General features: G+C 51.5%; 1 protein-coding gene across 2 annotated transcripts in view; it reads left to right on the top strand.

The window, feature by feature from the left end:
- The window catches only part of plcd1a (phospholipase C, delta 1a), a 181,625-nt gene that overhangs the window by 4,169 nt on the left and 155,512 nt on the right, over positions 1-21,944 (top strand). The window lies entirely within an intron of this gene.

The following is a 21,944-nucleotide window of genomic DNA, read 5'->3' as shown; positions in this document are numbered from 1 at the left end:
GCAGATGGGATTTGAAATGCTACACGCCCCCCATTCCTGCAAAAAAATCATTCCCATCTCTGATGGTAGAATGATACAACACAGGAGGAGGCCATTCGGCCCATCGTGCCTGCTCTTTGAAAGAGCGATCCAATTAGTCCCCCTCCCCTGCTCTTTCCCCACAGCCCTGCAAATTCTGCACTTCAAGTATTTATCAGATTCCTTTTTTTAAAGGTTACTATTGAATCTGCTCCCACCACCCTTTCAGGCAGATCACAACAACTCGCTGCGTTTTTTAAAAAAACGTTCTCCCGGGGCACAACTTCGAAACTTTTTCCAAGAAGTCTTCGTTCTTAGTTTGAAGGCGTCTCACTGAGTTTTATCTTTAAACGAGCGCCCCTGACGAAAAATATCGACTGAGTACATTTTTAAGGCTGTCCCGACGTTTATTAAAAAAAAAGTCGAAAGCCTCAGCTGGTTTTCCGAAATAAAAGTTCCTCCTGAAATACTAGGACAACCTTGAAATGCAGTCTTGCCTGACGACCTTATTTTAACGTGTGCAATAAGTCACCCAGCGATTTCTTGTTAATTCAGTTTAAATATCGAGCGGAATGTGCTTTTAAATTAGACGCAGACGGAGGTGTCTTCGCAGAAAGAGGCTCGCCTCCTCTCTTCAAAGAGTTGGGGCTGCCTCAGCTGACATCAACAGCAACGACGCCCATTTCTCTGCATTCCTTGACACAAACCTTAAGCTTTTTGTTTGGTTTTAAAAATGAATTACTATCCATCTTAACTAACTAACCGACTTAACATACTGGGGGCTGGCTGGAGATGAAGAGGCGCAGACGAGCTGAGTCACGTTTACAGGCGAAACTCGTTCAGCTGGTTGCTGGGGGCGTGTCCCCTGGCAGCGTTCAATAATTTTCCTTTTTTAGGCAATTCATTATCATTAGCGGCGCAGCCGGCCTTGATAATGGGTTGTACGCACCCTTGGAAATGTCTAGGTGGAAAAGGCAGCTCATAAAGAGAAAGATGGTCTCTCAGGTACCTCCTGATCTGCAAAGCCCCTGACCGGACTGCAGGTGGCGGCATTTCACGCTGTCGAGGTTACATTACACCGCTCGGAGCTCACACTATTAAGTACAGATTTGAATGAGTCCTTCTAACTTATCCTACCATAGAAACCTATTCACTATTCCAGGACATAAAGAGGAAATAGTTCAGGCACATTCCCACTAGGGGGAAAGGCAGGGCAACTAAAGTCGGTGCTCCCTGGATGAGGAAGGAGATACATAGAAACATAGATGATAGGAGTAGGCCATTCGGCCCCTCGAGCCTACTCCGCCATTCAATGAGATCATGGCTGATCATCCAAATTCAGTACCCTGTCCCTGCCTTCTCCCCATATCCCTTGATCCCTTTAGCCTTAAGAAATATATCTAACTCCTTCTTGAATATATTTAATGAATTGGCCTCAACTGCCTTCTGTGGTAGAGAATTCCACAGGTTCACCACTCTCTGGGTGAAGAAATTCCTCCTCATCTCAGTCCTAAATGGCTTACCCCTTATCCTTAGACTGTGACCCCTGGTTCTGGACTCCCCCGCCATCGGGAACATCCTTCCTGCATCTAGTCCTGTTAGAATTTTATAGGTTTCAATGAGATCCCCTCTCATTCTTCTAAACTCCAGTGAGTATAAGCCCAATCGACCCAATCTCTCCTCATACGTCATTCCTGCCATCCCAGGTATCAGTTTGGTGAATCTTCGCTGCACTCCCTCCATGGCAAGAACATCCTTCCTCAGATAAGGATAATATGATGAAGCAGAAAAAGAGTGCCTATGACAGATGTCAGGTTGCAAATACATCTGAGAATCAGGTTATATATAGAAACATCGACGTTAGGAGCAGGAGTAGGCCATTCGGCCCCTCGAGCCTGCTCCGCCATTTAATCATCCAAATTCAATACCCTGTCCCTGCTTTCTCCCCATATCCCTTGATCCCTTTAGCCTTAATAAATATAGAAAGGTCAGAGGAGAAGTGAAAAAGAAAATAAGAGGGGCAAAGAGAGGGTATGAGAATAGAATGGCAGCCAACATAAAAGGTAATCCAAAAGTCTTCTATAGGCATATAAATAGTAAAAGGGTATTAAGAGGGGTGGGGCTGATTAGCGGCCAAAAAGGAGACCTATGCATAGAGGCAGAGGTACTAACCGAGTACTTTGCATCTGTCTTCACCAAGGAAGAGGATGCTGCTATAGACATAGTGAAGGAGGAGGTAGTGGAGATACTTGATAGGATAAAAATTGATAAAGAGGAAGTATTAGAAAGGCTGGCTGTACTTAAATTCGATAAATCGCCAGGAGTGGATGGGATGCATCCTAGGATGCTGAGGGAATTGAGGGAGGAGATTGCGGAGGTACTGGCCATAATCTTTCAATCCTCCATAGATACGGGGGTGGTGCCAGAGGACTGGAGAATTGCAAATGTTACACCCTTGTTCAAAAAAGGGTGTAAGGATAAACCCAGCAACGACTGGCCAGCCAGTTTGACCTTGGTACTGGGGAACTTTTAGAAACAGTAATCAGACAAGATTAACAGTCACTTGGACAAGTGTGGATTAATTAAGGAAAGCCAGCACGGATTTGTTAAAGGCAAATCGTGTTTAACTCACTTGATTGAGTTTTTTGATGAGGTAACAGAGAGGGTTGATGAGGGCAATGCAGTTGACATAGTGTACATGGATTTCCAAAAGTGCCACATAATAGGCTTGCCAGCAAAGTTGAAGCCCTGGAATAAGAGGGACAGTGGCTGCCTGGATACAGAATTGGCTAAGTGATAGGAAACAGGGTAGTGGTGAAGGGTTGTTTTTTGGCCGGACTGGAGGAAGGTATACGGTGGTGTTCCCCAGGAGGCGGTTCTAAGACCACTGCTTTTCTTGATATATATTATTGACTTGGACGTGGGTGTACAGGGCACAATTTCAAAATTTGCAGATGACACAAAACTTGGAATTATAGTGAACAGTGAGGAGGAGAGTGATAGACTTCAGGAAGACATAGACAGGCTGGTGAAATGGGTGGACACGTGGCAGATGAAATTTAACGCAGAAAAGTGTGAAGTGATGCATTTTGGTAGAAAGAATGAGAGGACATATAAACTAAATGGTACAATCCTGAAGGGAGTGATCAAACAGAGAGACCTGGGGGTATGTGTGCACAAATCATTTGAAGGTGGCAGGGCAGGTTGAGAAAGCAGTTAATAAGGCTTACGGGATCCTGTGCTTCATAAATAGAGGTATAGAGTACAAACGTGTGGCAATTATGATGAACCTGTATAAAACACTGGTTTGGCCCCAACTGGAGTAGTGTCCAATTCTGGGCACCACACTAGGAAGGATGTGAAGGCCTTAGAGCGGGTGCAGAAAAGATTTGCGAGAATGATTCAAGGAATGAGGGCCTACAGGGAGGAGGTCCAGCATCTCGTGAAGTGGTGCGCCGACAACAACCTGGCCCTTAACACCAAGAAAACAAAGGAGATAATCGTGGACTTCAGGAAGTCCAAAGGCGGAAGTCACACCCCCATCCACATCAATGGGGCGGAGGTGGAAAGGGTGGCCAGCTTTAAGTTCCTCGGAGTCCACATCACGGAAGACCTCTCCTGGTCCTTCAACACCTCCTCTCTGGTGAAGAAGGCCCAGCAGCGCCTATATTTCTTGAGGAGGCTGAAGGGATGTAATCTGTCACCCCTGATCCGCTCTAACTTCTACCGCTGCACTATAGAGAGCATCCTGACAAACTGTATCACGGTATGGTACGGCAGCTGTAGCTCCCATGACCAGAAAGCCCTGCAGCGGGTAGTCAAAACTGCCCAACGCATCACCGGCACCCGGCTACCGACCATAGAACATATATATCAGAAACGCTGCCTACAGAGGGCACGGTCCATCATCAAAGACCCTACCCACCCCAGCCACAGTCTGTTCGCCCTCCTACCATCTGGAAGACGCTACAGATGCATTCGCACCCATACGACCAGATTTAGGAACAGCTTCTTTCCCAGGGCTGTCATCCTACTGAACTCCACAAATAAACACTAAAGCCTGCACATCTGCTGATGCACTTTATTATGGTCATATTTATGCTAATATATATGTACAAATGTATGTTGAAATGTTTAAGTGTCCTAATCCAAATTGTACACTCTCGGGAGCCGCAAGCCTACATTTCGTTGTACTGCACTTGTGCACTAGCAATGACAATAAAAGTTGATTTGATTTGATTTGATTTGATTTCAGTTACGTTGATAGACTGGAGAAGCTGGGGTTGTTCTCTTTGGAGCAGAGAAGATTGAGTGGAGATTTGATAGAGGTGCTCAAAATCATGAGGGGTCTAGACAGAGTAGATAGAGAGAGACTGTTCCCATTGGCAGAAGGGTCGAGAACCAGAGGACACAGATTTAAGGTGACTGGCAAAAGAACCAAAGGCGACGTAAGAAAACTTTTTTACGCAGCGAGTGGTTATGATCTGGAATGCACTGCCTGAAAGGGTGGTGGAGGCAGACTCAATCTTATCTTTCAAAAGGGAGTTGGATAAGTATCTGATGGAAAGAAATTTGCAGGGCTGCGGGGAAAGGGCGGGGGAGTGGGATTAGCTGAAGTGCTCTTGCAGAGAGCCGGCGCACGGGCTGAACAGGCCAAATGGCCGCCTTCTGTGCTGTAACCATTCTATGATGGCATCTAACTGCCTCTTGAATGACTCCAGAGTTTCTGTCTCCATTACTCTACCAGTCTTGGCTCACTGTCTGGCACTCTTGCCCCTGAGTCAGATGGTTGTGGATTCAAGCCCCACTCCAGAGATTTGAGCACATAATCTGGGATCAGCGCTGTCCTGAGGGAGTGCCACACTGTCGGAGGCGCCGTCTTTTGGATGAGACGTTAAACCGAGGCCCATCTATCCTCTCAGGTGGCTGTAAAAGTGTCCTGGCCAATATTCATCCCTCAACCAACATCACTAAAACAGATTACCTGTTCATTATCTCATTGCTGTTTGTGTGATCTTGCCGTGTGCGAATTGACTCTCGTTTCTCACATTACAAAAGTGACTACACTTCAAAAAGTACTTAATTGGGTGTAAAGCACTTTGGGACGTCCTGAGGTCGTGAAAGTTGCTAGTTCTGTTGTTTTCTTTCTTTTGTTCTCTCTCTGTCTCCAGAAGACCATTCCATTTATTGAAATTAGGGACCCACAGTTGTTTCAGACTCTAACCCATAAAGAAAATTACTTTCATTTAGAGTTAATGTTGATATTTTTCATTTAAATGGGGGAGGGCAGGTGTGGGGGGGTGGGTGGAGGAATCACTATGGTCGCTCTGTGTAGTAAATCAGTAAGTCCATTCGAAAAGAACCCCTTTCTGATGTGGCAACACATAGCGACCAGCGGTGACTTTTCACGCTTGGGACTCCCAGTGTGCAGCTTGGCGCATATCGGAAATTCAGGCGTTGCGCGATTCAATTTTCTTGCCCATTAACTTCATATTCGAGTGCAATTCGGGTGCAGTGCAGCCCAATTTCCTGATGTGTGCTCCTGGCATCTGAAGATCCGTGCTGGGAGCATTAACTGTGAAAACGGACACCCAGAGGCATTGTCACCTCCCATCCTAAACCGCCTCCCCCAGATTGTTTGGACCTGTCCATTCCTCTCGTGGGTTTTAAAGGAGAAGCATGATATAGTGACTGGCAAACTTTTCGTTTAGAAGAATGAGAGGGGATCTCATTGAAACTTATAAAATTCTAACAGGACTAGACAGACTAGATGCAGGAAGGATGTTCCCGATGGTCGGGGAGTCCAGAACCAGGGGTCACAGTCTAAGGATAAGGGGTAAGCCATTTAGGACAGAGATGAGGAGGAATTTCTTCACCCAGAGAGTGGTGAACCTGTGGAATTCTCTACCACAGAAGGCAGTTGAGGCCAATTCATTAAATATATTCAAAAAGCAGTTAGATATATTTCTTAAGGCTAAGGGGATCAAGGGATATGGGGAGAAAGCAGGGACAGGGTACTGAATTTGGATGATCAGCCATGATCTCATTAAATGGCGGAGTGGGCTCGAGGGGCCGAATGGCCTACTCCTGCTCCTATCTTTTGTTTCTATGTTTCGTCACTTGTTTACAGAGGGAAAATATTATTGCATTGTTTTGCTAATAAGTATGGAACAGAGTGCCTGTTAATGCTAAATACAACTTTAATTTAAGGGAAGAACTTCACTGATCTTGCATCCCTAAAACGAGGCTGCAGTTTCTGCCACGTCTGTCTTGGTTTTATACTTGACTAAAACTCTAGTTTTGTTTTTGGGTTACTTTAGCAGAAAGTTCAGCCTGGCTTTAAAGGCCTTCACTTTAGTTTTGAACCGGACGTTCAGCTTTGTTTCAGAGTCAGGTTTAGGGTTTCGCAGGAACTTCAGCTTGTTTTAGGGTTAACAGAAACTCTAGCCTTGTGTTTTTGATGACACTCGAAGTGATGTATATCATTGGAATCCTACAGGGCTGTTGCTGAAACATGAGTTGAGACCACATCCACTGCAGATCTTTCCAATCAAATAAAAAAGACCGACACTTCAATAAATATAGATTCCCCTGGAGTCACCAACCAGGGGCATCAGCTCCCAGTGCATCTTCCTCAGGCTGCGATTGTCTTCCAACTATGGCTCTGATACATCGATCTTTGAGGCTAGAACCGTTTAGGACAGTGACAAGGCCCAGGAGGATGTTGAGCCCTCGAGTTGGTGGCAACAAACACCAGCAACCGCAGCCATGCCGGGCAGGGAAGGGAGTGACTGTGTTCTGCTGAGTGGAGGGAAGACCCTTCACCTGCTGCCAGATCCTGCGAAAGACTTTGTGCCGATAAATCACTGGGTGAGTAGGGTGGCCAAGGTGAATGGGACAAGTCACCCCTAATGGGAAAAGACTGAATTAAAGGTAGGGGATAGCAAAGAGCAAAGAAAACCATGGGGAAAGGAGTAGTGTTAAAGACAACACCTCAATAAAAAGGTTAAAATGCAGCCATTGCAATGCAGTGTGTGGGAAATAAAATGGGGGAACTAGAAGTAATTATTTTACTGGAAGATCTAGACTTAATAATATTAACAGAAAACTGGCTGCAAATTGGATAAGAATGGAACTCACTACTTACTCACCGATAACCTGCTCACCAATGCCCAATTTGGGTTCCGCCAGGACCACTCAGCTCCTCATTACAGCCTTGGTCCAAACATGGACAAAGGAGCTGAATTCCAGAGATCATAGAGTCGTAACAGCACAGAAGGAGGTCATTCGGCCCATCAAGTCCGTGCCGGCTCTCTGCAGAGCAATCCAGTCAGCCCCATCCCCCCACTCTCCCCGTAGCCCTGCAAGTTTATTTCCCTCAATTGCCTATCCAGTCTCCCCTTGAAAACATTGTGGCCTAGAAATTCAGTTGGGCGCGCCAGCCGTTAGCGCCTTAGGAGGAGTAGATCTCGAGCGCTAGGCGCTTAGCGCCCGGGCGCAGCGCGATCTGCGCCTCGCCCCAACTTCAGTACACATTTAGCGCCGGCGCAAAGTCTTAGCGCGTGCCCTGCTGCGCGCGCAGATCATGACGTCATTTCGTCGTGCAACGCCCTTTGTGCGCCCCGAACCGGAACTTCACTCGCGCCGGGCCATTGTGCGCCGGGCGGCCCTAACGACTGTGAAGTGGAACGGTACACAGCCGAGGCGGGCCGCGGGGAGCGCTAATTAAAGGGCACTTACCCTGCACTATAAAGGCCAGCCATTTTGCAGCATTCACTCTTGTGCAACGGTTTTTTGGAGAGAGACCAAGGAGGAGAGCTTACTGGTTTGGACCAACACTAGGACAGGTATTTTTGGCTCAGGCCAGAGCTTAGCAATTATCTTTGCCTTCATTGAGAGCTCAGTGTTTGCCAGCATATAATGGGGGCTGCATTGGGTGCCAACGCTGACTTTCAGCCTTATGCCAGAAGGGCTTACAGACGCCGTGAGAGAGTGGCAGCCCTGGCTAGACACAGAGGGGGCAACAGGCGTCGCCAACTGAGGCCTTACCCACCCAGGGTATACCGCCAGCAGTCCTCCTATCTGACCATGTCTGCCGCGATGTGTGTTAGGAGGCTGCGATTCAGAAGGGAGGTGGTTGCAGACATCTGCCAGCTGCTTCACAGAGATCTGCAGCCACAGCTGATGCGCAGGACGTCTCTGTCGGTGGCAGTGAAGGTGACGGTGGCTCTCAACTTCTATGCCACCGGCTCCTTCCAATCCGCTGCTGGGGACATCGCTAACATCTCCCAGTTCGCCGTGCATTGCTGCATCCGCCAGGTGACCGAAGCCCTTTTCAGAAGGAGACATCAATTCATCTCCTTCCCCATGACCCAGGACAAGCAGCAGCAGCGTGCAGTGGGATTTGCAAGAATAGCGGGCTTCCCCATGGTGCAGGGCGCCATTGACTGCACGCATGTGGCTTTGCGGGCACCTCTGGAGCATGCCGAGGATTACCTCAACCGGAAGGGCTACCATTCCCTCAACGTACAGCTGGTGTGTGACCACAGGCAGCGCATCCTAGCTGTCAATGCCCGCTTTCCAGGCAGCAGCCACGATGCCTTTATCCTGCGACAGACAACTGTGGCTGACATGTTCCAGGCACAGCCTCACCCAAGAGGATGGCTTATCGGAGACAAAGGCTATCCTTTGTGTACCTGGCTCATGACCCCGCTCCGCGCGCCCACGACCCCTGCTGAAGAGGCATACAACGAGAGCCATCAAGCGACTAGGAACATCATAGAACAAACAATCGGCATCCTCAAGCAACGGTTCCGCTGTCTCGATCGCTCCGGGGGAGCCCTCCAGTATTCGCAGGAGCGAGTCTCCCAATTCGTCGTCGTTTGCTGCATGCTGCACAACCTGGCTATCTGCAGGACTCAGGCACTGCCACCTCACGTTGGACCACCACCTCAGGAGGAGGAGCAGGAGGAGCATGAGGAGGAGGAGGACGAGGAGTACCAGCCCAGGAGGGAGGCACAAGGTCCAAGGGCTGCCCGTCGGCGGCTTATTGAACGTCACTTCTAGGCCCCCTGTCAGGGAATGGCTTGTGCCAATGAAAGAACATGATTGCAGCCGCTCCGCAAGCCCTCAGCCGGTTAAGGCAACAAACACTTCAAAGATCAAACATGGACAATGTTAATAAATAAAATGCTTTATTGTACAAACTCAGGGCCCTTCCCACATGAAAACCAAAAACAGACGAAACCCCCAAAAAACACTCAAACACATTACTCGCTCCCACAACCTGGAGAGGATTAACAAAACAGTGCAACTAAAATGGCCGTCATCCTCGGCCTTCGTAAAAAACAAACATCACATCCTCGGCCTTCAAAAAACAAACATCACATCCTCGGCCTTCAAAAAACAAACATCCAATTCTCGGCCTTCACAAAACAAACATCCAATTCTCGGCCTTCAAAAAACAAACATCCAATTCTCGGCCTCAAAAAACAAACATCCAATTCTCGGCCTCAAAAAACAAACACAACTGGCCACACATTCGACTTTTTGGCCCGCTAGGGCGATGCCTTGGCCATCTTTGTGTGGCCCCTGCCCGCCCTGCTGCTCCTCCTCAAAGTAAGGCCATTGGCTGCTGCAAGGCTGGGGGCAGGCTCCAGAGGGGCACATGTCGTGACAGCAGATGCCCTTGGGGGTCGGCCTAGTCGAGGTCTGGCCGTCGAGCGGGCGGCTGTTGAATGCTGCAGCTGTGGCTGGCCAGCATCAGTCGCTGCAGCAGCTCCTGGCAGCTCCACTGGGGGAGTGGCAGTGGCGGCTGGAGGAATGGGGGCAAACTGGCGGATGGCAGGCGCTCGCTGGTCGCCTGAGACACTGGCACTCGCCCGAGCCAGCACTGCAGCATGCGCACCAATCTGCCGATGGACAGACTGCTGTGCTGCTGCAGCGCGCCGGGTGCCCTGGCGATGCCTGGCTGACACAGCGAGTGTGGCAGCAGTGAGTGCCCGTGTTGACCTGTTCAGTGACCTCATCAGAGCACCCAGTGACTGCACGGCACCACTGATCAGCTGCCCACTCGCTGCCTGAGCTGCCCCGAATGCCGCCCGACTCGCTGCCTGCTCTGCCCCGAATTCCGCCAAACTGATGGCCTGTGAGGCCCCGACGTCAGTCACACTCCGAGAGAGGGACTCGATGGCCTCAGGCAACCGTGCCACTACCCCCATGAGCTCCGTGTGCCGGCGCTCCGAGTCCGCGGACAAGTCCTCGAGGCGTTCCATCTCCTCGGCGAAGACCATCTCCGGACTGGAGGCCGGACTCTCCCTCTGGGGAGAAGGCCGCCGAGCTGGCCGACCCTTCCTGCGTTGCTGGACGCCGCTGGGCCCAGCAATTGGACTCCCCTCCGACCCTTCCCCCCTCTGGGAAGAAGGCCGCCGAGCTTCCACCCCACTCCCGCGTTTCTGCAGGCCGCAGGTCCCATGAGCTCCCCTCCCCTCCGACACTTCCGCCACGCTCCCCTCCAGGGAAGACATGTCCCCTACATTTGCATGGGTTGCCGCGGCTGAGGGTTCCCCTGATGGGCCGCCTTCCTCTTGCTCCTCCTCCTGCTCCCCTTCTGAGGGGCTGTCACTGGCAAGTTCAGGGACCTCCTCCTCACCATCTGAAAGCAGGAAGGCACAAGAGTAGCTTTAGAGTGAGGAGAGGGCGTCAGCGAGGGATGCATGAGTGGTGGCATTCAGCGCATTGGTCGGACAGTGGCAAAGGATGTAGATCTGATGCGCAAGTGGGACGAGAGAGGTCCAAAAGGTGATGTCCTTACCATTGGTGCCCAGAACAGGGTCGGCATCTCCACATGCAACGGGGCCAATCACCCGGCCACCCATGATGCGCTCCACGCGATGTTGCAGCTCGGTCAGCGGCTGGATCTGGGGTCGACCTCCCCCGGTCGCAGTCCGGCTATTCTTATTATTGGCCAGCTTGGCCTGCAAGAGAAAGGACGGCCTCTAAGTACAGTGTGTAGACCTGATCTTGTGTGCACTGCCTCCCATGGTGGAATAGCCTGGCCAGTGTGTCGCCCTGATCTTGTGTGCACTGCCTCCCATGGTGGAATAGCCTGGCCAGTGTGTAGCCCTGATCTTGTGTGCACTGCCTCCCATGGTGGAATAGCTTGGCCAGTGTGTTAAGTGCAGAATGTGCAATTGGTGTTCATGCCTGTCCCATAGCTGCTGGATGAGGGCTGGCCATTAGGGCTTTCAGGTCCCTTTGCCCATAATGTGAGGTGCACATGCAAGGATGAGGAGGACACTGGAAAGGGTACTCACCCTGACAATCCGAGTGAGGTCATTAAACTTTTTGCGGCATTGGACACCGGTCCTGGGGACCTCGCTGTTGGCTGACACCTTGCTGGCGACATGCCTCCAGGCTCTCCGGTAGACGTGGACTGGCACATTCCTGCCATTGTCCGGGTACAAAACATGGCGCCTCTTCTCCACACCACCAACCAGCACACTCAGATCATGCTCTGAGAAGCGCTGCGCTCGTTCACGGGCCTTCTGCATGGCTTCAGGCGCTATTTGGGTCCAGCAGCAGTGTTCAGGCCTAGCTGGAGGGCTCCACTATCCAGGGCGTGGCAGCAGACCAAGTCGACCCTTCCCCCTTAAGAGCTGGCCGGCGCCAGGGTGTCTGCTGTCAATCACGAGATGGCCGCACCTGCGCTGCGCCCGGCCTCGGCACTCTCGCTCAGCACCTCTGGCTTAGCGCCTAAAGAGAGGCGTGCAGCGCCAGTTTTAGCGCTCGAGCAAACTCTTAGGGCGAAGCTAATGAATATCGCAGAAGTGGCCTCGATTTTGCGCCAGGCGCAAACTTTAGCGGCCGCCCGACTTTACCGCCCCAAAAGTGGCTACAATGAATTTCTAGGCCTGTGTGTCCCCGCTTCCACCACGTCCGTCGGCAGCGAGTTCCAGGTCCCCATCACTCGCTGCGTAACAAAGTTTTTCCTCACATCCCCCCTGTATCTCTTGCCCAAAACCTTAAATCTGTGTCCCCTAGTCAACTAGTGGGAACATTCGCGCCACACAAGTGCCAGGCACGACCATCTCCAATGAGCGAGAGTCTAACCACCGCCCCTTGACATTCAACGGCATTACAATAGCCGAATCCCCCACCATCAACACCCTGGGGGTCACCATTGACCAGAAACTAAACTGGACCAGCCACATAAACACCTCCGGACTCCCCAAAGCCTTTCCACCATCTGTAAGGCACAAGTCAGGAGTGTTTTTTTTAATTCATTGATGGGATGTGGGCGTCGCTGGCTGGCTAGGCCTGCATTTAGTGCCCATCCCTAATTGCCCTTGAGAAGATGGTGGTGAGCCGCCTTCTTGAACCGCTGCAGTCCATATGGTGTAGGTACACCCACAATGCTGTTAGGAAGGGTGTTCCAGGATTTTGGCCCAGCGACAGTGAAGGAACGGCGATACAGGTCCAAGTCAGGATGGTGTGTGGCTTGGAGGGGAACTTGTAGGTGGTGATGTTCCCATGCGTCTGCTGCCCTTGTCCTAAGTGGTAGAGGTCGTGGGTTTGGAAGGTGCTGTTGAAGGAGCTTTGGCGAGTTGCTGCAGTGCATCTTGTAGATGGTACACACTGCAGCCACAGTGCGCCGGTGGTGGAGGGAGTGAATGTTGAAGGTGGATGGAGTGCCAATCAAGCGGGCTGCTTTATCCTGAATGGTGTCGAGCTTCTTGAGTGTTGTTGGAGCTGCACTCATCCAGGCAAGTGGAGAGTATTCCATCACACTCCTGACTTGTGCCTTGTAGATGGTGGAAAGGCTTTGGGGAGTCAGGAGGTGAGACACTCGCCGCAGAATTCCCAGCCTCTGGCCTGCTCTTGTAGCCACAGTATTTATATGGCTGGTCCAGTTCAGTTTCTGATCAATGGTAACCCCCAGGATGTTGATAGTGGGGGATTCAGCGATGGTAATGCCATTAAATGTCAAGGGGAGATGGTTATAGTCTCACTTGTTGGAGATGGTCATTGCCTGGCACTTGTGTGGTGCGAATGTTACTTGCCACTTGTCAGCCCAAGTCTGAATGTTGTCCAGGTCTTGCTGCATATGGACACGGACTGTGTCAGTATCTGACGAGTCTCGAATGGTGCTGAACAGTGTGCAATCATCAGCGAACATCCCCACTTCTGACCTTATGATGGAGGGAAGGTCATTGATGAAACAGCTGAAGATGGTTGGGCTTAGGACACTGCCCTGAGGAACTCCTGCAGTGATGTCATGTGATTGAGATGAATGACTTCCAACAACCACAGTCAACTTCCTTTGTGCTAGGTATGATTCCAACCAATGGAGAGTTTTCCCCTTGATTCCCATTGACTTCAGTTTTGCTAGGGCTCCTTGATGCCACACTCAATCAAATGCTGCCTTGATGTCAAGGGCAGTCACTCTCACCTCACCTCTTGAGTTCAGCTCTTTTGTCCATGTTTGGACCAAGGCTGTAATGAGGTCAGGAGCTGAGTGGCCCTGGCGGAACCCAAATTGGGCGTCAGTTAGCAGGTTATTGCTGAGTAAGTGCTGCTTGATAGCACTGTCGACGACACCTTCCATCACTTTGCTGATGATTGAGAGTAGACTGATGGGACGGTAATTGGCCGGGTCGGATTTGTCCTGCTTTTTGTAGACAGGACATACTTGGGCAATTTTCCACATTGCCGGGTAGATGCCAGTGTTGTAGCTGTACTGGAACAGCTTGGCTAGGGGCGCAGCTAGTTCTGGAGCACAAGTCTTCAGTACTATTGCCAAAATGTTGTCAGGGCCCATAGCCTTTGCAGTATCCAGTGTCTTCAGCCGTTTCTTGACATCACGTGGAGTGAATTGAATGGGCTGAAGACTGGCATCTGTGATGCTGGGGACCTCAGGAGGAGGCCGAGATGGATCATCCACTCGGCACTTCTGGCTGAAGATAGTTGCAAATGCTTCAGCCTTGTCTTTTGCACTCACGTGCTGGGCTCCACCATCATTGAGGATGGGGATATTTTTGGAGCCTCCTCCTCCTGTTAACTGTTTAATTGTCCACCACCACTCACGACTGGATGTGGCAGGACTGCAGAGCTTTGATTTGATCCGATGGTTGTGAGATTGCTTAGCTCTGTCTATCGCATGTTGCTTCTGTTGTTTGGCATGCAAGTAGTCCTGTGTTGTAGCCTCACCAGGTTGACACCTCATTTTTCGATATGCCTGGTGCTGTTCCCGGCATGCTCTCCTGCACTCTTCGTTAAACCAGGGTTGATCTCCCGGCTTGATGGTAATGGTAGAGTGAGGGATATGCCGGGCCATGAGGTTACAGATTGTGGTGGAATACAATTCTGCTGCTGCTGATGGCCCACAGCGCCTCATGGATGCCCAGTTTTGAGTTGCCAGATCTGTTCGAAATCTGTTCCATTTAGCACGGTGGTAGTGCCACACAAGACGGTGGAGGGTATCCTCAACATGAAGACGGGACTTCGTCTCCACAAGGACTGTGCGGTGGTCACTTCCACCAATGCTGTCATGGACAGATGCATCTGCAACAGGTAGATTGGTGAGGACGAGATCAAGTAGGTTTTTCCCTCTTGTTGGTTCCCTCACCACCTGTCGCAGACCCAGTCTGGCAGCTATGTCCTTTAGGACTCGGCCAGCTCGGTCAGTTGTGGTGCTACTGAGCCACTCTTGGTGATGGACATTGAAATCCCCCACCCAGAGGACATTTTGTGCCCTTGCTACTCTCAGTGCTTCTTCCAATTGGTGTTCAACATGAAGGAGTACTGATTCATCAGCTGAGGGAGGGCGGTAGGTGGTAATCAGCAGGAGGTTTCCTTGCCCATGTTTGACTTGATGCCACGAGACCTTATGGGGTCCTGAGTCAATGTTGAGGACTCCCAGGGCTACTCCCTCCCGACTGTATACCACGGTGCCACCCACCTCTGGTGGTTCTGTCCTGCCGGTGGGACAGGACATACCCAGGGATGGTGATGTCTGGGACATTGGTTGTAAGGTATGATTCGGTAATTATGACTATGTCGGGCTGTTGCTTGACTAGTCTGTGGGACAGCTCTCCCAATTTTGGCACAAGCCCCCAGATGTTGGTAAGGAGGACTTTGCAGGGTCGGCAGGGCTGGGTTTAGCCGTTGTCGTTTCCGGTGCCGAGGTCGATACCTGGTGGTCCGTCCGGTTTTATTCTTATTGTTTTTCGTACCAGTTATTTACAACTGAGTGGCTTGCTAGGCCATTAAGAGTCAACCACATTGCTGTGGGTCTGGAGTCACATATAGGCCAGACCAGGTAAGGACGGCAGATTTCCTTCCCTAAAAGGACATTAGTGAACCAGATGGGTTTTTGCAACAATCACCAATGGTATCATGGTCGCCATTACGAAGACTAACATTTAATTCCAGAATTAAATTGAATTGAATTTAAATTCCACCAGCTGCCGTGGTGGGATTTGAACCCATATCCTCAGAGCATTTGACTGCGCCTCTGGCTTACTAGTCTAGTGACATAACCATTACGCCACTGCCTCCCCTGTGTGATGGAATACTCTCCACTTGCCTGGATGAGTGCAGCTCCAACACTCAAGAAGCTCAACGCCATCCAGGACAAAGCAGCCCGCTTTATTTGGCACCCCATCCACCACCTTAAACATTCACTCCCTCCACCACCGGTGTACCGTGGCTGCAGTGTGTACCATCTACAAAATGCACTGCAGCAACTTGCCAAGGCTTCTTCGGCAGCACCTCCCAAACCCACGACCTCTACCACCTAGAAGGACAAGAACAGTAGGCGCATGGGAACACCATCACCTGCAAGTTCCCCTCCAAGTTACACACCGTCTTGACTTGGAAGTATATCGCCGTTCCATCATCATCGCTGGGTCAAAATCCTGGAACTCCCTCCCGACCAGCATTGTGGGAGTACCTTCACCACATGGACTGCAGCGGTTCAAGAAGGCGGCTCACCACCACCTTCTCGAGGGCAATTAGGGCTGGGAAATAAATGCTGGCCTTGCCAGCGACGTGTAAAAAAATAAATAAACATATTGGGGGAGAAATTCAGTTGGTTACGCCACCCGTTAGCACCTTAAGAGGGCGATGTGGGGCGCGAACCAGCTAGCGCCCGGGCGCGGCGATACTTGCGCCTCTCGCGAAATTGAGCGGACATTTAGCGGCGGCACTAAACCGCAACGCCCGCTCAGCTGCGCACGCAGATCCTGACGTCATTTCAGAGTGCAACGCCCTTGGGGCGCCCCGGACAGAAAATTCAGTGGCGTCCCCCTCCTTTCCGCCTGTCGCTCCCAATGACCAATGACAGGTTGACTGGAACGGTTCCCAGTCGCTGTGGGGCTGGGGGGGGTGCTATTTAAAGGGGGCTCTTCCTGGCTTCTTTGTGGTAGCCATTTTTGGACCACTCCAGAGAGAGAGAGAGATTTGCAGAGAGACAAAGGAAGAGAGATTTCTGCATTGAGTCCGCGCTCGCTGAGGTAGTTTTGGCTTCTGACCAGAACTTTGTAGTTGCTTTGCTTTTTCACCGGCATAACTTTGAGTGGCCACATACTATGGGGGCTGCAATGGATGGGAATGTCGGGCTTCTCCATTACATTGAGAGGGCACAGAGACGCCGAGAGAGAGTGCCAATCATGGCCAGATGGAGGAGGGCCAACAGGCGTTGGCACACGAGACCTTACGCTCCCAGGGTTTTCCGCCAACAGTTCTCATACATCAATATGCCTGAAGAGCAGTGTTTGCGGAGGCTGCGATTCAGCAAGGAGGTGGTCACTGAGCTCTGCCACCTGCTTCAGACATATCTGCAGCCTCAACTGAGGAGCAGGACGTCTCTGTCGGTGGCAGTGAAGGTAACAGTGGCTCTCAACTTCTATGCCACCGGCTCCTTTCAATCTGCTACTGGGGACATTGCCAATATCTCCCAGTTCGCGGTGCATTGCTGCATCCGTCAAGTCACGAATGCCCTCTTTTAAAAGGAGACGACAGTACATCTCCTTCCCCATGACCCTGGACAAGCAGCAAGAGCGCGCAATGGGCTTTGCAAGAATAGCGGGCTTCCCCATTGTGCAGGGCGCCATTGACTGCACGCATGTGGCTTTGCGGGCGCCGCAAGAGAATGCCGAGGATTTCCGCAACCGAAAGGGGTTCCATTCGTTGAACGTCCAGTTGGTCTGTGACCACAGACAGCTGATACTAGCTGTCAATGCCCGCTTTCCAGGCAGCAGCCACGACGCCTTCATCCTGCACCAGACTTCTGTGGCAGACCTTTGAGGCCCCGGCTCACCCAGGAGGCTGGCTTCTCGGGGACAAGGGCTATCCTCTGTGCACCTGGCTGATGACCCCGCTCCGTTCGCCCAGCACCCCTGCTGAAGAACGATACAACGAGAGCCATCAAGCTACCAGGAACATCGCTGAGCACACAATTGGCGTGCTCAAGCAACGGTTTCGCTGTCTGGACCATTCCGGAGGAGCCCTTCAGTACTCGCCTGAGGGAGTCTCCCACTTCGTTGTTGTGTGCTGCATGCTGCATAACCTGGCAATCTTCAGGACGCAGCCAATGCCACCAGACATTGGAGCACCAGCAGAGGAGGAGGAGGAGGAGGAGCAGCAGCACCAAGACAGGAGGGAGGCACAAAGTTCAAGGGCCGTTCGTCAGCGGCTTATAGCAAGTTGCTTCTAGGCCCCCTCTGAGGGAATGGCTTCTGCCATTCAAAGAACATGAATGGAACCGTGCCGCAACCCCTAAGCCGGTCAAGGCAACAAATAGTTCAAAGAGCAAACATGCACATTCTGAATAAAGACACTTCTTTATTTAACAAACTGTGTACCCTTCCCGCATGACAAAGTAATAGAAAGAAACCCCAAAAAAAAGTCACATAACTGGCTCTCACAACGTGGAGACAATGACCAAAACAGTAACAAAAATATGACCACGATCCTTGGCCTTCAATAAAATAATTAACAACATTTTGCCACACCTCCTACTTTTTGCCCTTCGAGGGTGATCTGCTTCGCTTGCGAGATTGGCCCCTTCCCACCCTGCAGCTCCTCCGTAATGGGACCCCAGTGGCTGCAGCAAGGCTGGGGGAAGGCTGCTGAGTGTCAGAAACTGAGACTGCAGATGCCCTTGAGGGACGGCCTGGAGGGCCCGGCTGCTGACTGCTCCAACTCTGCATGGGTGGCAGCAGTCTGTCCTACAGGTGGTGGCAGCTGCAGTGGAGAAGTGACAGTGCTGGCAGCAGGAATGCTGTCATGCTGAGAGAGGACAGCAACTCCTTGTTCGGCTGACACACTGGCACTCCCACGGGGCAGCACTGCAGCATGCAGAGCAATCTGCTGAAGCCCCGGGGAATCCTGCCCGATCCAGCGAGGGTGGCAGCAGTCAGTGCTCTTGTGGCCTCAATCTGCGTCTGCATGAGACCAGCCACTGACTGCATTGCAGCACTTAGCAATTGCGTGGCAGCCGCCTGTGCTGTGCTGAAGTCCTGGAGACTCCTTGCCAATCAGCTCCGATGGACGGGTCACATTGTCCGCATGCCCAATACGAGACTCCCAAAACAAGCGCTCCACTCGGAGCTCCGGCACGGCAAGAGAGCCCCAGGTGGGCAGAGGAAACGCTTCAAGGACCCCCTCAAAGCCTCCTTGAAAAAGTGTAACATCCCCACCGACACCTGGGAATCCCTGGCCCAAGACCGCACAAAGTGGAGGAGAAGCATCCGGGAAGGCGCCGAACACCTCGAGTCTCTTCGCCGGGAGCAAGCGGAAGCCAAGCTCATGCAGCGCAAGGAGCGCACGTCAACCCAAGCACACCACCCACCCGCCCCTTCAACCACCGTCTGCCCCACCTGTGACAGAGACTGTAGGTCCCACATTGGATTCATCAGTCACCTGAGAACTCATTTTTAATGTGGAAGCAAGTCATCCTCGGTTCCGAGGGACTGCCTAAGAAGAAGAGAGCTGCGCTGACGTCCTGGACAATCCTTGCCTGTGCTGCGCCGAAGTCCTGGAGACCCCTTGCCTGTGCTGCGCCGAAGTCCTGGAGACCCCTTGCCAGTGCTGCGCCGAAGTCCTGGACACTCCTTGCCAGTGACTCAATGGAATCTGGCATCCTTGCCACTGCAGCAATGAGCTCAGTGTGCCTGTGCTCCGCCTGGGCGCTTATTTCAGCGAGGAGCCGCACCTCTTCTGCGCTCACTGTAGCAGGACTCGAGGCCAGACTCTCCCTCCGGGGAGAAGGCCTCCGAGCTTCCCTACCCCTCTCGCGTTGCTGCAGCCCGCTGGGCCCCGGAGCTTCACCCTCCTCAGGCCATTCCTCCCTACTCCCCTCCAGGGAAGACGTGTCCCCATTATGGCCATGGGCTGCCTCGGCTGAGGGTGGCACTGATGGTCCGGCTTCCTCCTCGTCGTCACCTTCAGAATCACTCACAGTGGTAGCTTGAGGGCCCGCCTCCTCACCTGGTGAATCAGCATCTGAAAGCAGGGAGGTACAAGAGTGGCTTTAGCGTGAGGACAGGGTGACAGCAAGGGAGACATGAGTGCTGCAATGTACTGATTTGGCTCGAAAGTGGCAAAGGATGCTGGTGTGAGGAACAAGTGGAAGGAGAGAGGTCAAAAAGGTGATGACCTTGCCATTGCTGTCCATAACAGGTTCGGCATCTCCAGTGGCGAAGGGGCCAATCATCCGGCCTGCCATAATCCGTTGGACTCGCTGCTCCAGATCGGTCAGGGCTTGAAGGTGAGGCCGGCCTCCCCCGGTCCGTTGCTGCTGCCTCCTATTATGCGCCAGCTTGCCCTGCAAGAGAAAGGACCGGCTCTGAGTACAGTGTGCAGCCCTGATCTTGGCTGCAATGCCTCCCATGGTCGAATAGCCCTTACAGTGTGAAGCCCTGATCTTGGCTGCACTGCCTCCCATGGTCGAATAGCCCTTACAGTGTGCAGCCCTGATCTTGGCTGCACTGCCTCCCATGGTCGAATAGCCCTTAGTGTGCAAAGTGCTGAATGTGCGTGTGAGTTTCCTGAAAGGGCCATAGGTGTTGGATGAGAGCTGGGCATTGGGGCTTTCAGGACCCTTTGGCCATAAAGTGAGGTCGACATGCAGGGGTGAAGAGGATTCTGAAAAGGGCACTCACCCTGACGACTCGAGTGAGGTCGTTGAACTTCTGCCTGCATTGCACAGGGGTCCTAGGCACCATGCTGCTGGAGGTCACTCTGTGAGCCACCTCCCTCCAAGCGTTTCGATAGTCGCTGGGCAGCGGCCTCCTGCCACTCTCCGGGTACAGGAGAGATCGCCTGCGCTCCACCGCGCCAACCAGAGCCTCCAAGGCCCCCTCGCTGAACCGTTGCGCTCGCTCCCTGGCCCTCTCCATGGTCCTTGGCTTAAGTATGTGGCAACAGTCTGTCCAGGCCGAGATTCAGGGCTCCAATGCGCAGGGTGTGGCTGCAATTCAAGATCTACCCTCCCCTTTAAGAGCTGACCGGCGCCAGCGTGTCTGTGTGCAATCGCTAACTGGCCGCACCTGCCCTCGGAGGTAGCGCCTCGCACCTCCGGCTTAGCGCCTTAAGACAGTCGTGCAGCGCCTGTTTTAGCGCTCCAAGCACCTCCTGGGGCGAAGGAGGCCAATTTACCAGTAGGTGGCGATAATTTGCACTGGGCGCAAAATTTCGCGCCCGGCCGATACTTACGCCCCAAACGGGGCGATACCGAATTTCTCCCCCATTGAGATTATAATATATTTAGGAAGGGAATAGAAAAGATGAGGAAGGAGCTGGAGTGGCAATATTGGTAAAAAGAATACATTCTGCAGAGAGGCTTGATGTAGACAAGGAAGGGGGACAGACGGAGTCAGTATGGTGGGAGCTCAAAGATAAATGGCTTGTTACATTAGTAGGGATGTATTCCACATCTCCAAGTTGTGGGAAGGAAATGGAAGAGGAAATCTGCAGTAAGATTACAGAGATGAATAGGGATAAGAACATTCAGGGAAATTTGAATGATGTATTCATCGATTGTAACACAGAGAAAAGGGAATGGAATTCCTAAAATGCATGCAGGACTCCTTCCTCCAGCATTAAGCCTACAAGGACAGCGGTGTTGCTAGATCTTGTGAGTAATGAAATAGCTCAGTTATTTGAGCTAAATGTGGGTGAGCACCTTGGGATCAGGTTTAAGAACCAACTAGAAAGGGAAAGAAGCGAAGACCAGACTTGATTTGGGCAGATTTTAAAAGATGAGGAGCGAGCTAGCTGAGGTGAGGCGGATAGAGAAATTTGACACAAAGGATTGTAGAGCAACAGTGGGGTGTTCTTTTTAAAAAGTGGCCAATGTAGTACTCGTTTTTTTTAAAAAAGGGAGACAGTTTGCTTAACATCTGTGGTAGGGAAAATATTAGGGTGTTTAATGAAGGATTTATCTATGAAGATAAAGATTAAATAGTTAGAAGTAGCCAGCATGGATTTGAAAAGCGACGTTCATGCTTGGCAAACCTCAGAATTCTTTGAGGAGCTAACAGACATGGTAGATTGGTGGTTGGCGGGGGATGGGGAGGGAATGTAGCAGGTGTAGAATACGTGGACTTTAGGAATGGTTTTGACAAAGTGCCACACAGGAGTTTACTAGAGAAGATTAAAGGTTATGGAATTCGAAGGAGGGTAGTCAGCTGGCTTTAAAAATGGTTAGAAAGGCGAAGATAGAGAGCATGAGTTAAGGCCAGTTTTTCAGAATGGTTGGAAGTGGGTCGTGGTGTCTCACAGTGTTCAGATCATGGGGCTACTGTGTATATTGATGATTTGGCTATAGGCCTAGAGCAAGTGGTGTCGGAAATTGCAGACAATAGCAAAATAGAAGCACAACAGAAGCTGCAAAGGGATATTGATAAAATGGGGGGATGGGC

Source organism: Somniosus microcephalus, chromosome 5, assembly GCF_052327205.1.
Source record: "Somniosus microcephalus isolate GS21.2 chromosome 5, FLI_Smic_1.0, whole genome shotgun sequence".
Lineage (NCBI taxonomy): Eukaryota > Metazoa > Chordata > Chondrichthyes > Squaliformes > Somniosidae > Somniosus > Somniosus microcephalus.
The sequence above is the reverse complement of the archived record's forward strand: the minus strand, read 5'-3'. Positions and strand labels throughout refer to the sequence as shown.